Genomic DNA, 16,665 nt, shown 5'->3' with positions numbered 1-16,665 from the left:
GTCTTTTATGTGGATGACCTTTTTCTGATAGGTGCAGACCCTCTCATTCATCAATACAAGAGGGAGTTGGCTTTCGAATTCAAGATGGACCTAGGAATGATGCACTACTTCTTAGAGCTGGAGGTCTGGCAAAATCCAGGTGAAATTTTCCTTTCTCAAGGAAAATACATTGTGAAGTTGCTTGAGAGATGTGGCATGGTGGATTGCAAATCCGTGTTTACTCCGATGGAACTCAACTTCAAGAAGTTATGTGGAAGTGTTGATGGGCCAGGATTAGTGAACCCTTCCGAGTATCGACAACTTGTGGGGGGCCTGATGTTCTTGGTAAACTCTTGTCCTGACATATGCTTCGTTGTGAACACGTTGAGTCAATTTATGGTCGAGCCTTATCACATTAATTGGATTGATGCTAAGAATCTCTTGAGATATCTCTGGGGCACAATCCATTATGGACTGAGATACACTGCTGGGAATTTGAGGCTACATGGATACACTGATGATGACTGGGCTGGTAGTGTGGTGGATCGTAAGATCACGTTTGGGAGTTGCTTCTCTTTGGGCTCTGCTTCAATATCTTGGATGGGCAAGAAGAAGAAATCAGTTTCTTTGAGCACTGTCGAGGTCAAATACATCGTTGCGAGTATGGCATGTTGTGAAGCATTTTAGTTGAGGAAGCTCTTTAGTGAGCTATTTGAGCATGTGTTGGATAGCACCGTGATCTTCTTTAACAACCAGAGTGGAATGAATTTCAGAGAATCTTATGTTCCATGATTGGTCCAAGCACATTGATATCAGGTGCCACTTTATCTGGGATGTGGTCCAGCGAGGAGCAATAAGGCTCCAACACATCAGGATGGATGAGAAGGTCACAAATATTCTCACGAAGCCCTTGGGGAAGGTGAAATTCTTAACCTTTCGGGAGAGACTTGGAGTCATGGAAATACCATCCTATGAGGGCCCCGCATGAGTTGGACATTGAGCTCTAGGAGCTACTGGGGACTCATGGTACTTCATGGAGCTATGAGTGACCATAGGGTGAGTGGTTCACCTTCCCCTGTGACATCCCATGATGGTTGACATGTATATAGGGAGATTCATCTTCCCCTACGATTGACATATGCTTAAGATGAGTGGTTCACCTTCTCCTATGACATATGAGCAAGATGAGTGGTTCATCTTCTCCTGCTAATGCCCCAACATACACCCTACCCATGAAGTCCTAGACCCATGGGAAGTACCTCTCATCTGGCTAATGAGTTGGCAAAAGTGGTTAAGGACCATAACACTACCGATGGATGTATCATGTATTGTCGTACTCCCTATGAATATGATGCATGGTGTTCAACAACTTGATCTAGGATCAAGCATTGACTTAGTGGAGAGTGGTAAGGTCTTGTGACTCACTCTCGATCACTTCTTCATTATTACTTCATGGTTCAACGAAGCAAAGCAGAGAAGAGATGGTACATGATGACAAATGGATTGGCAAGTGGAATTCTCCCTAGTTGAGAGGGAGTGTTAAAATTGGAAACTAGGGTTGAATTCCACCTTGGGACAACTCATATGATGGAAATGATTATTGCATCGGATTCCTGTTTTCGAGAGGTCCAAGTTTGATATAAATATCATCTCATTCGGAAAAGCAAAAGTGTGATTTTGAATTTATTCTCTCACATGTACGAATTGTTAAGGTCGGCCTCATCTTAATGTAGGCTCAAGAAGCCCAATAGATGTGTCTCTTCACCCACATAAAAGTGTATAAATAGAATAGACCTCTCTCCTCATTTAGACATCATTCACTCAACAATTCTTCTCTCTCTTCAATAGATTGGTTTGTACGAATTGAGGGTCTTCTCTCTCTCACACACACATGCAACTAGGAGGACAATTTTTCTGTGGTGAAATAAAACCGAGTGTTTTATACCATTGACCAATGTTGACCCTTGCTAATTTGACCAAATTTTGACTGTGTTTCAGAGGCATAATTTTTCTCTCTTGAGGCCACATTAATCGACACAGAAATCAAGGTGTTTGGGACTGTATGACTAGTGTTGACCACAAGGTTGTTTGAATGCAAGGCTAACTACTATTTGACCAAGTTTGACCAGCATTTGTGGCACTGTTTTGGGTTGACATTGACCCTTGATGGAGGCTAAATTATTTTTCCTTTGACCGAGATTCAAAGGAGGTGACTTGCTGCTGACTTGACCAACATTGACTTTCTGGTTAGGGCAGAAGTTTAACTGCAGAATATGACAAAGCTTATTTGACTTTGTATTGGGCTAGTCTATTTCACTTTTGTACTCTCTATCTTTCTCTTTTTGTTGAACTATTAAATAATAATAAGAATATTTGGTCCAAGGGTTTTCCCCACATTGGGTTTTTCCCGGCATCCGCCAAATCTGGTGTCCTCTTGTCTTGGCTTGTCTTCTACATATGTTTTTATGTTATATCTGCATTTACTGTCAATATGATTAATGGTTAATGTGATTGCTACTAAAAAGTATTGGAAATTGTCATTTGGCTATGAAAGGAACATTGAAGTAAGTTGTGCTAAGCATAAAACATACCATTGTTATCTAAAATTAATAGTATCCCCCACGGATCTATACGGGATGCAAATATTGGTTTAGATCCGGGGAGGAATTTCCTACAACACTAAACTCAATACAATGACCTTGCAATTTGAATACTTCTTGTCCTTCATGCGACCTACAAAATCAAATGATACTTGAAGCTCCACATCATTAAAGTCAACACCAAGATCATGTGCTAGGTTCAATGTATCTAAACATTTAATTTTGTCAACTTATGAGTTTCCTCCATCCAACTTTAATCTGTATGTGACTATAGTAGGAAATACTATGGCCTTCAAGAGCTACGCCAAATCAATTGAAGCATTAAATCCATTGAGGCAATCAAGGCTGATCTCTATACAATCTGCACCAACGTCTTTTGCGTGCCCCATTTGGCTTAGTGTCTCCCCCACTGTCTCTGCCATTAGAGAAGTGCAGGAAAGGAACCCATTTTGTGCCATTTCTCTCTCTCTCGCAACACACAAAATACTCTGTCTAACGAATCTGTTCAATTAAGATATATACAGAACCAATAATATGACCTTTTTTCTTGTGGAGACTGCCTTGGAAGGAGCCTGAGTTCTTAGCTTGTAATTCCCAACAAGATCAATATAATATGGTGCAACCGCAATCAAACAAGTCATATTAGCCATATTGTAGCCCGGTGGAAGAGTGAACTTAACCCTGACACTTTCTATGTGAACTTGATAGGTATTGATTTATGGAAAGTAAATGACAAATTTTGCATACTTCCCAAATGGCTTTTCACTGAAAACCTCATTAAGCACGGTATTCATGACCAAATCCAACGCCACCTCCCCTGACTCTGCAATCACAACGAGATCCTCTTTTGGTCTCTAACAATCTTGGTAATACTACCTTGAATTTATGGAAAGACCAAAGAGAATCGAATATCCACCCCATCTTAGGACTCAATTTGCTACTATCAAGTACAAACCATCATTTGCAGTCCAAGGAATTAAACATCATAAATCGATGAGACATATCAAAATCCCTATAAGGGTATGGAAGTCGTTGTGTCCCCATTACACCAATCATAGCAAGCACACCCCGCTCCAAAGCAAACTGCACTTGGGCTTCATGTGAATTCCTTGGTGCAAATTACATGGTCAAAACATATCTTCAAGAAATATGCACCCGAGCTTGCCACTCCATAGCATGTGTCCAATGCAATCTTGATAGTACCATCAAAAATAGGTATCACTTGAGCCAATTCATTGATATACTTATCTACCCCTCAAGGAAACATCATTCCTCCTCTAGGAAACTTGAACACATCACCTTCAATTTGAACCTTATTATGAACAACCTTCTCTATTGTAAGACTTTTATAGGGGACATTAGCATATGACAAATAGTCACAACTCTTTGGCCATGGAAATGGATTTTGTTATCCTCTTGAAGCAGGAATAAGGTAATGTAGCTTCTCATCCTCTAGTGGGAAATGCCTCTCTTTGTATATCATATTGTCTCTAGGAAATGTAATAGCTCGCTTTTGGTCATGGACAAACATGTAGTCAATGTATTTGGCACTACAAGGTTCAAATACTTTTCTTTTGGATTCAAAAAGTTCAATGTTATCCCCTTCATTATGATGAGTCTTAAAATTTAGAGTTGACAAAGTTGCACAATCTGTCAATGTGGTGATTTATTAACAATGAAGCCATGTGCATAATAAGATTACAAATGTACTCATTTATTTAAGTCCGAAAAATATGCTTTAATGTATACCAAAACATGAGGAATCAACTGCTTTGATTGATACGATGGAAAGAGTTGTTGATAGAGAGAGTGGTTCTCTAGCCTAATGATTGGAACCAAAGTTCCATATAGTTGTGATACCCTTGGTTCACTTTCTCATTTGGACCACTCTATATGTTCTCTTTTTCCATGCCATTCATATATTTAATTATCGGATGGTTGATCTCTTGGATGCATAAAGGATCTGATGATAGGTATGTTAGGGATTCCTCGACCTTAGGTTCTAATTTTTTCTCTCCATCGAATGCAATCCATGATTCTTTGGTCTCCTTTGGAATTTTTTCATGAAGATTTTTCCCTTCTATTGCTTCCTAGAGTGCAGATATGCCCTTGATAGTGGTCATGATTTGTTCTTCCTGAGAGGCAAAGACACCATATGCAACTAGGATTTGAGAAATTTCTTGGAGTAACATTCTTCCTCACCAAATAGGTTCTCGAACATTCTTGAATACTAATTTACTAGTTGTTAATCCATGTGTGAACACTAGAGCATCTAGAAGAATCACTTGACCCAACTAAGGAACTTTCAAGGTTGGTATCAGCATGAAAATTTGAGGAAGCTCTAAGGGGTTGTGATATATTGAAGAAGGGATTACCAGGGGATAAAGAAGTGCTTCAGTGTCATTTGTATGTTCAAATAGAACTCAAGAAATCATGTGGATAATAGATTTACAATATGCAGTTTGGAGGGGAAGTAGAGGTGGTTTCCAGTCATGATAAATTCAAAGATGATATTAATTTTCTTGGCATAGAAATCATCCATTTCAACACATGATCAAATGGCCAATGAAAAAATATTTTTCCTTTTTATTTGATCAACTATTTGGAAGATACCCTTTTTTGATTTTTTTAAGGTGGAGATAAAAAAAATTAGAGTTTGGCAAGGTCATAGAACACAAGTATTGTACCCACATTCAAGATTTACAAGAATGGGGTAAAAGTGAAGGATATTATATGCCCAAGCCAACAAGGCCTGAAGAATTCAATGAATCATTATTATAACCTCTTTAGGTTCTGTGAATCATAAAGCATTTTCCAAACTACAAAAGGAAAATAAGAAATTGAAGGAGTTACAAGAATATGCTATACTAGATATGTTTGTCAGAGAAAAGAATGAGAAATTGAAAATGTTGAATGGAAATATCTATGATAAAATTGATGAATTGAATTACCACAATAAGAAATTATACTACTAGGCAGGCCAAGAATGGTTACAACAGTGTAGAAAATCTTGTAGATTCAAAAGCTCATGCAATTTACTAAAGCACAGGACAAGAATCTACTTCCACTTTCAACCAGCGGAAGCCAATAGATTGATGAAAAAAATATGAAAAAGAAGAAGATAAATCAATGGCACATAACACAAGATGTATCTGGGGAAAGCCACTGCTCAAAACCCCATTATATGTATTGCATAAATCAGAAATACGAGTGAAGATACAAAGCTTGTTCTCACTAGAACAATTCCGCACAAGTATGCTCTAATCTCTTAACTTATAAGCTAAATCAAGCTAAATCCTTAGCCTATTCAACATCTCTCCAAGCCCCTAATCTCTTGCATTATTCCTAGGATGAATAACCCATATTTAATGGGAATTCATGCTTCCAAAATTATGCAATCCAAACATAGGATCAACCTCTGATGTATGCATGATATTTACACTCCAGTAAATAATACCACTTATAGTACACTGTCCTTTCGCTCTAGTCTCAACTGAGTCTTTCTCTAAACTGACATGCATGAGTTTCTCATGAGGGAATCTTCAGTTAACTGGAGTAGCATTAGTGCACCAACTGACTGTTAGTCCTCTATTAGTTCCAAAAACAATTTAGAACTATTTTAACTGAACTTAACTCAATAAACTGAGTAATCTAATTTCCAACTCAATTTAAACTCATATCGTACCCCTAAAACCTAGGAAGAACATATACATGACTTCAGAAATACTTCCAACTCAAAATTCATAAGATAATTAAGTTAATTAAACTTAATTAACTATTTACATGTTGCTATGAGAATATAATTCGATTTTAATTCTCAGTTTAATTCAAGCACAAATTAAACTGGAATTTCTTGTTGCCATTTCTCAACACTCCCTCTCAACAAGAAAGAGATTATCAACTACCTCAATCCTGTCTCTATGAAACTCGAATTTACATCTTGACTATGTCTTTATCAAAATGTCAGAATATTTCTCCTTCGTGGGAATGTACTCTAACAACATAATCCACCTCAATACACAATCTATGAGATGATGATATCGGATATCAATATGCTTGGACCGATCAAGAAAAACTAGATTTTCAGAGAGTTTGATACAACTCTAATTATCATAGTAAATCACAGTTGGATCCATCTGCTGACCAAACAAACCAACTAGGATCTTCCTCATCCAGATGGCCTCACATGTTTCCTGACTCGCAGCCATGTAATCTGCCTCTGTCGAACTAAGTGCAACCGATCTTTGTTTCCTATTGTACTAAGAAACTGCCACTGGCCCAATACTGAAGATCCCTCTTGATGTGATTTTTCAATCGGATGGAATCCTTTCCCAATCTGCATTAGTGAAGCCTTGAAGCTTCACTCCCTTTGTCTGTTTGTACCATAATCCATACTGAGAAATTCCCCTGAGGTATCTCAACACATGCTTTGCTACCTTCCAATACATATTAGTATGCATAACCATCGCTTGACTATGTTGGCTAACTGCATAGCACATATCCGATTGTGTTTCACCAAGTACATGAGTGAAACCACAAGTTGTCTGTAAACAATAACTTATACTACTTCCCCTGAAGTAGCATCCTCCTTCCTCCAGTTACTTGCTAAAGGAGTCTCCATGGGTTTGTTGCTCTACATGCATAATATCCTGAGTATTTAGTTGGCATACTTTCCCTGAGACACAAACAACTCCCCATCTCCCTGCCATACCTCCATGCCAAGAAAGTAATACATGAGTCCCATGTCCTTCATCTCAAACTCTCTTGCAAGGAGGAAGACTTGACCAGTTGATCATCACTTTTCATTATGAGATCATCAACATAAAGTACAATGATCAACAATTTACCTTCCACCACTATGTGGTACAGGTTCAATTACGCTTCACTCTTTGTGAATCCCAACCCGGTGAAGTAGCTATCTATCCTGGTGTACCAAGCATGAGGTGCTTGCTTCAGCCCATATAACGCTCTCTTGAGCCGACACACATGCGACTCACAATAAAAGGTTTCAAAACCTTCAGGTTGCTCTATGTACACCTCTTCTTGAATCATGCCATTAAGGAAGGTTGTCTTCACATCCATCTAATGTATCTTCCAACCCATCTGTGTTGATAGTGCCAATATAGATATGATTGACGAGTACCTTGCAACAGGAGAAAAGGTCGCATCATAGTTAATCCCCTCTACCTGTGAAAAGACACAGGCCACAAATCTAGCCTTGTGCTTCTCCACAATACCATCTACAGCTTGCTTTACCTTGTAGAGCCAACGGAAGCTCACCACTCACTTGTCCTCTAGTCTCGAGAACACATCCAAAACATTGTTACGAACTATGGAGTCATATTCCTCCTCCATGGCATCAAACCAAACCGACTACTACACTTCTTCCTTAAAGGAAGATGGATCTGTCACAACACATTCGCCCATAAGAGCCATGTATACACTGTACCTCTCAGGTGACCTCCTCTACTTGTGCTAAGAAGTGGGTGCTCCCAAATTCTCCTATGCATCATCCAACAATCTGTTAGCCTCTCTTGTGCGCTTTCTTCCCTCTATGAAAGATTCTGCTTGAGTGGATGTCTTCACTCCCAGATCCTCTACATGTGGCTGCTCCACATCAATCTGAGGCTTCTCAACCTTAGGAGCTAAAAGCTCCTCATCTAGATGTGGCTCAAGCTCCCTCTCAAGGGAAACTCACATGACCTTCTCCTCATTGAATATGACATCCCTGCGAACCACTATCATCCTATTTGTCGACAAGTACACCTGATAGTTATGAGGTGTGTCAATGTACCCCACAAATATCCCAAACTATATTGTCAGCTCAAGCTTCTTCCGCGTATCTTTGGTCACATGGAAATATATTGATGACCCAAAAATCCTGAAGTGACCAACATCTGGCCTCTTACCGGGATAAGCCTCCTCCGGTGTCTTCATCTCAAGTATCCAATGTGGCCTACGGTTCTAAACATAAACTGATGTGTTGCATGCCTCAGCCCACAAGTGTAGTGCTAGGCCTTGATCATGCAACATCACCCTTGTTGCCCCTGCTATGCTTCTATTTTTCCTCTTGGCCACACCATTTTGCTGAGGGTTATGGGGTGTCGTCAACTCCCGTTTAATCCCTTCCGCTACACAGAAGTTCTTAAACTCGTTTGAGACATACTCACCACCGTTATCACTCCGTAGAGCTTTAACCTTCTTACCCGACTCTTTCTCCACCAATGTTTTAAACTCACAAAACTTTATGAAGGTTTAATCTTCTATCTGCATGAAAAATATCCAACATTTATGAGAATATTCATCAACAAATATAACATAATACCTGTTTTTGTTCGTGGATGTTGTCGAGAATGGTCCACACACATCTGAATGGACTCACTCTAGAATAGCCTCTACTCAACTATCTCTGTCGTGAAAGGAATACTTGATGTATTTTCCCAAAGTACACCCCTTGCATGTATCAAATCGCTCAAGTGCACCTTTGGGAAGACCGGTAGAGATATGCTGCAATATATTCAAAGCCCCATCATGCAAGTGGCCCAATCACCTGTGCCACAACTCGTCAATGTCTCAGATCTACACCCTTCCTGATTTTGTGCTCAAAGTAGCACACTCCTCTACCTCCAACTTATAAAGATTCTTCACCCAAATACCTATCTTCTCTACTTGACCCGTGGCTATGTGTTGAAGAAATGCCTTTCCTTTCGAGAAGATCACATAATAGCCTCTATCCTCAAGCAAGGAAATGGATACCAAGTTCTTCTTGAGCTTGGGCACATACATAACATTCTTCAAGGTGAGTGTAGCCCCATGCTCCCTTTGAAAATTAATCGTGCCCAATCTAGTAACACTATACTTCCTATCGTCACCCATCTCGATATGCATCTGGAGATCTTTCTCCTCTAGGCCACTGAATAACTCTTTGTCGCCAGTCATGTGGAATGAAGCTCCACTATCAAGTACCATGAACTTCCCATCATTGATGACACCATGAATGCAATGAGGGAAAATTCAATTTCGAATTGAGAGGCCAAAGCCTCACCCGCTACTCCTCCTGAGGACTTCTTCTTGGACTTCTTGAGTGGACAATTTGTAGCAAAATGGCCTAGCTCATGACAATGAAAGCACTTAATTTTTGTCATGTCTTTCTTCTTACCTCCACGATAAGAATATGATTTGGAATGGGAAGCTTTCCCTTTACCCTTCTTCACCTTAATCGCTAAGGCACAATTCTCTTCATCATTAATCTTTCATGAAGAGCCATCCATGATGTTCCTCCTAATCTCCTCCTACATCAAATCCGACCACAGTTGTTCCCAATCTGGCAGCTTCTCCCAACCATTGATAGAGTTTTGATAACTATGCCAACTCTTTGGGAGTCCTAGAAGAGCAAGACTCACCATATCATCCTCAGAAACCGTGATTCCAACACTTCCAAGTTCACCACGAAATTGAGTGAACTTGGTCAAGTATTTTGGAATAGTCTTGCCTTTCTCAATTTTGATTTTTTTAAGTTTTTCCTTCAGTGCAAATTTCCTTTGGTCATTGTTGTTTTGATACAGGTCTGTCAATTCTTTCCAAATAACATATAGAGTTTTCTTTCCTTGGAGACTCAAGACAATGTAGTCTCGAACTCCCTCAAGGATTATCCGCATCGCCTTCGCCATACACTTCTTTGATTCGGCCAAATTCTGTGCATCTGACGTTGATGGCTTAGGAATTTCTTGATCAAAAAATTCCTTCAAGCCATTATCCTCTAGCACAACCTCCATTATGTCCCTCTAGGATATACAATTAAAGTTGCCTTCCAAGGCATACTTGAGCCGCAAACCGTAGAACGCCATATGTCAATCTTGAAGTATGTATTGCAAATTTGAATTTCACATGTAAACCAAAACTAAAAACTTCGAAATCTCCTCTAGTATATTTTCTTCAGCTCCGATACCATGTAGAAAATCTTGTAGATTCATAAACTCATGCAATTTACTAAAGCACAGGACAAGAATCTACTTCTACTTTCAACCAGCAGAAGCCAATAGCCTGAGGAAAACAATATGAACAAGAAGAAGATAAATCAATGGCACATAACACAATATGTATATGGGGAAATCCACCGCTCAAAACCCCACTATTTGTATTTCATATATCATAAATATGAGTGAAGATACAAAGCGTGTTCTCACTAGAACAATTTTGCACAAGTATGCTCTACTCTCTCAGCTCACAAGCTAGCTCAAGCTAAATCATTAGCCTATTCGACAACTCTCCAAGCCACTAATCTCCTGTGTTATTCCTAGGATGAATAGATTGTATTTAAAGGGAATTCATGCTTCCAAAACTGTGCAATCCAAACATAGGATCAATCTCTGATGCATGCATGATATTTACACTTCAGTAAATAATACCACTGAAAGTACACCGCCCTTGCACTCTAGTCTCAACTTGGTCTTTCTCTGAACTAACATGCATGAGTTTCCCATGAGGGAATATTTAATTAACTGGAGTAGCACTAGTGGATGCATTAGTGCACCAACTGACTGCTAGTCCTCTATTAGTTCCAAAAATAATTTAGAACTAATTTAAATGAACTTAACTCCGTAAATTGAGTGATCTTATTTCCAACTCAATTTAAACTCATACTAGACCCTTAAAACTTAGGGAGAACATATACATGACTTCAGAAAGACTTCCAACTCAAATCCTAAGCTAATTAAGTTAATTAAACTTAATTAACTATTTGAAATTTGCTATGAGAATAATTCTCGATTTAATTCAAGGACAAATTAAACTGGAATTTCTTGTTGCCATTTATCAACAAACAGAGTTCAAGTGCTCAATATAGGAAATCAATCTCTAAAGTGTAAACTTAGTAAATTGATAAACAAGGTAGGGTGCAATCTAACCATTTTGGTAAATGTTGCGGGAGTTTGTTGAAGCTTTTAGGATGGATTTATTTTGCATGAGGACATACAAATACATTCGTGTGGGGGATATGTTGGCCTCCTATTTTTTCAAATTTTTCAATGATTCAGCTAGCCTTTTACCACTTATGACCTACCTTAATAACTCTATATTGTCCATTACATTTTTACATTTTTGAAGCCAAAACCCTATGCCAAGCATATAGTGGTAAAATTTGCTTATTTTTATTTATTCCTATGTCTTTAATACATTAAATGGATTTTAAGTTGATTTTATTGATGATGAATTGTTTAGTTCAACTCCTCTACCGCTAGTACACTTCCAGTACCTGAGCTCATTGATCAACATACCTATTGCTTCTCAAACAAACACTGGACATACGGGTTTTGAAGAGGATCAATTTGAGATTCTTTGGTGTTCATAATATCGTAACCAGGTCCAATGTGGCAGCCTACAACTCGTGGTTAAAGGTTATAGTCAAAATTCGTAGTATTTTCTAGGTAATGAGCTTTGAACATGATCTCGCAAATAAAGATGATATAAAGAATATAATAAATGGGCTTTTCTCACAATATGAAAAATTGACTATTAGAGGGGTCATTTTCCAAAATAAGGCACAGTTTGAGAATTATGGCTGGTTCTTTAACCGATATTTTCTTAGATTTTATGTTTCGCCTAGATTTGTAAAAACCAAAGACAACGACCATACTAGAAAATTAAGTTAGTTGATGATTGGAGATTAGTTTTTAATTGGTTCTCAGAATATTTCCTTGATTCATGTTCTTATAGATTTGAACAAATAGTTGTTTTGTAAGTTTTCCCAATTCCAAGATTGGAGAAAGTAGCACAACCTACTCTTTGCATAAATGTAGCAAGGGAAATTTAGTGAAAAAGAGGAATGTAGCTAGATTATGATGTTGTATTAGAGATTCAAAGAGTTCAACTATGTTATTCTGTAACCATATTTATGATTTCTAATAGATGAAACTGGTTGACTTTTAAAGATATTAGACATTGGTTGTGAATTGATCTGATTGCCTTCTAAGCATGCTGACCAAATGAGAAGGGCCTCTCAGCTGGTAAGCATTGTCTAGTTTCTTTTATTCTTAATATAGTTTTAGTTCCTTTATATGACTTTTAGTCTAGGATTTTATTTTATATTTGTTTTGTTCTTATATATATTCACTGATAGAAATGAGACATTAAAGATTGGAGAACATAATTGTGTTGTAAGGTGAAAGATGGTAATCAATTCTTGGAAAAAATCTCTTGTAAAGTCCAACCCAGTGATCAACATATTTCTGCGGTGTAATCTATAGATTATTTTACTTATTGTTGTGTGCTTATTTCAAAAATTTAAAGAACTTTATGAGTAGATCTTTGAGTTTGTATCTTGATTTCCAAATTACTTTGTCTTGTTTGCAACTCATCCCTTATATTATTTTGAGGAAGAGTGTTCGATTTTGATCCACTACGAAATATAATTAAAGGAACAAGACATTAGTAAGATACTCCCACAAAGTTGCATGAACATTTATACATGAAATATTGTAACTCTAAGCCTTTATAGTAGTTGTTGTCCGACGTGCCAGTGATACATTCATTGATTTTGTTGGAAAATGCAAAGAGGCAACTTATTGGTTCTTATTTTCCTTAAATTTGATATTTTATTGTGAACTTTATTAATCTTCTGATTTTCTTTAGTTACATCTTTTCATCAAACAAATATCAAGAACAAAACAATAACAACAGAGGACACAAAAATTAGGTTCGCAGCCAGGGAAAGACCCATCCAAGGGGAAAACCCAAAAATCTCTTCTCTTCTTATATAATTCAATTCAATTGAGACACAAAGACCCAAGCCCTAAACCAATTCCTTCTCCAAGTACCAAGTCAACCCTCCAACAAGTCTTTCCCTGATTCTACACCAACTAGCCTCAAACTACAACTTCGGCCTGCCAGCTTCATTATTGCAACTCATCCTGCAACTTTGACCCTACAATTTTGGTCTTGCAGCTTCTACGGAAACCCTAATTCAACTACAAGATTTTTCACTTCCTTCTCCTGCAACTCGGACCTGCAACTTCAACCTCCTTATGTTGTTTCATCCTTCTTTCTTCTTCTAGACCTTCGCTCTTCATATTTCCAGCTACAAATTAGATTATTTCTTGATAGATCAAACTTGTGGAGTGAGTGAGTCCAAATGAGGTCAAACTGCTTCTTTATATATCCTTTCCAAGGGGTCGAATTCCCTCCTTTAGGCTGACTTGTAACTATTATGGTCGACTTGTAATTTTGGAGCTTCCAAGACTTTATAGACTAAAAAATAATTAGTTTTACCATTACATTTTTCCCGAAAGGGTCTTATAAACTTGATGTTGACTCCTTTGACTCATGACAATAAATCCTAAGACCTAAAAAACCCTAGAAGCATGAAGAACCTGCCTTTACTTGGAAGACCATCAATAAAGAGCATGAAACCCCTATTTTAATAATAATAATGTTTTCTTTTCTTCTCTTGTTTGTTACATAGGATACATATTGAAATGACTACAACAAAAATTATGAAGACCGATACTTACATTCTTCAACATATGTTGTTTTCCAGTTGTTTATCACTTTTCTTGTTTTTCTTTTTTGCTTGTAATTAGGATAGCTAAGATTTAATCGTGAATTTTGTGTGCTTTCATCTCTAAGTTCATGAACTCCTAGTTCAATAATTTAATTCTCTGAATTTAAGCATATAATTTGACCAATAGTGACCATGGGTTGAATCAAATAATGGATCATTATAATTTGAATTTGCACCTTTTTCCTTCTCCTCATCAGATGTTGTACTCTTGGGTAGAAGGGTACTATTGGGGGACTTTGATAGGGTAACATTTCAGTGTCCCAATCCATACATAACATGCTCTATCTTTCCCATATTCGTTGTCCCTATTGTTCGATTGGTTGTTACATGTCACATAAATAGGTTCGTATTTAATAATACCATGAGGAGCTTGAATGCTTTAGGTTGATTCAACTTCATTAAAAAATAAAAGAGAAACAAATAAAGTTCAAATTACGAAAGAAAATGAAGGGATATGAATGATGAGTCAAAAGGCAAAGTAAATCTTGAGATTTATCCTCTCTCTATGATGCCATTGCTCCAAGTTCTATGAAATGAAACACATACCTAAAAAGGAGTAGATGAATTATCCCAAACCCCTATGCAATAAAATGCATATGAAAGAAAAGGGGACTCTATGAAATAAAGTGAAATAAAAAGGACTACAACAAAAAGACAAGAAAGGTGTAGTAAGACACCATGCCAAGGAAAGGGTGACGCAATGCATAAGTGTTCCTTCAACAAAGGCATTTATATGGATGAATATCTTACATAACCACACATTACTATGCAACACTAGTTATGAAGTTAAACTCGATATTGTTCCATCTATCATTACACATACCCTTTGACGAGTTTATTGGGAAATAATACTCTTATTGGGAACTCACACACCTAATATGGGATAATTATTATGCTCCCATACCTAAACTTAGAAAATGGCATGGATTTATAAGTTATTGTGAAGTTTGAAGATGATACTCAATGTGATCTACCTAGTGGCATTTACATATGACAAAACTTACTTCCTTTGTTTCATTGACTTACGTACATACCCTAGATTGATGATCACATTTTGTCATTTGGAGCCCCTCCCTAGAGGATGTACTTTGCATAGGCATGAAATGGATATTATGTTTGAGTCCTTTGGAGGACATTTGAGAGATATTTACACCTTTGATGGAGGTTGTCCCACCTTTTGAGAGCTATTTCCACTTTAGAGGATATTAAGGAGGCTTCTAGCACACTTGATTCCTCACGTTATGGAGGATGTTCGAATTTTCCTTGAGAACCTAATACTTGGAGATGACTTAAATACCTTGTGGGAGGATGTGCTGCCTTAATGGAGGGGATGTTGTACCTTTGGAATGACCTTACACTTGGAGGAAGAAACATTGCACCCTTTGCAGGGAGCATTTCACTTTGGAGCCCCTACACATTTCTCTTCACACCATTTTGAGTGAGTCATCCACCTTGGGAGACCTTACTTGCCACACATGTGAGCTTGAACATGATTTTTTTAATGGAAATATTGGCATTAGAGCCTCTTTACTTCACTTTGGGGGAATTGGTGGAGGTCTTTAAGGCCTATCCACTCTTATATCATGGGTATTTTATGTATTGTTATTGTAACCCTATGTTCTACTTCATTTAAGTAGGAAAAATAACTCAACTCTATTTAATTGTTAGATTGAATACACCCTCGTTCACCCTTTCATGCGCCTACTTAGGCAGTCCATCGCTCCCACAACATTTTCTTCTTGTACACCATTACTCCCATGTTTGTATACAACCTATCACCTAGTATACAACATGCCTTCTTGCAGGGAGCGATTGAGCTCAAAGTTTCTACAAATTGACCTTCCCAAGAGGATGAAATCAACATAAGATGTCATGAGTTGGCTTGGGGTCGATAATTGTGGAAGTTTCCTAACTTCTTGTGGACCTAAGTTTCCATATATGTCCTCCCAGATCTAGGAATGGATTATATAATGAAACCTTATCGAGGGTGGAAGGGAGGAAAAAACAATTACAATACCTTGTAATGTGGGAGAAATACCACCAGAAAAGGTCTTCTCTTGCTTCATGAATGACCCTAGTTTTTGAATAAGTCAAGGGAGGATAAAGAGCAAGGGATTGGAGGAGAGTACTCTACACTGAGAAGGTACATTTACACTATTGTATTTTTATTGTATGGAATGTCAACTTCGTTTCCCTCTCTACATCATTTATGTTTATGAGATCATATTGTATTTGTTATGATTAGATCATTTTGCAGTCTAACTTACCTTCCCATAAAGGAAAAGACATTATCTTTGTTCATTTGTGCATGTGCGTAGGTGCTTGGATTGAGGAGCTAGAGAAATATCTCTAAGTAGGAGCATAATCTTTAGTGGTCAAAGTGGGTCTCCTTTGATTTTATTTATTTTTGAGTGGTTGTATGTCACTTACAATCTCCTCTCGGTCTATTTTAGCTCAGACCCATAGCCTATGACTCAAATTTTAGTATCACTCTCCTTAAAAACCCTATCTGAAAACCCAGTTTCTCCT

The 16,665-nt window shown here is 37.7% G+C and overlaps 1 pseudogene; it reads right to left on the bottom strand.

The window, feature by feature from the left end:
• Positions 1–2,878: 2,878 nt before the first annotated feature.
• Positions 2,879–16,425, bottom strand: LOC149198483 (putative methyltransferase PMT2 pseudogene; annotated as a pseudogene).
• Positions 16,426–16,665: the final 240 nt, after the last annotated feature.

This window comes from Pinus tabuliformis, chromosome 2_1 (assembly GCF_031772625.1).
Source record: "Pinus tabuliformis cultivar Carrire ecotype Pingquan chromosome 2_1, CPIR1, whole genome shotgun sequence".
Taxonomy (NCBI): domain Eukaryota; kingdom Viridiplantae; phylum Streptophyta; class Pinopsida; order Pinales; family Pinaceae; genus Pinus; species Pinus tabuliformis.
The sequence above is the reverse complement of the archived record's forward strand: the minus strand, read 5'-3'. Positions and strand labels throughout refer to the sequence as shown.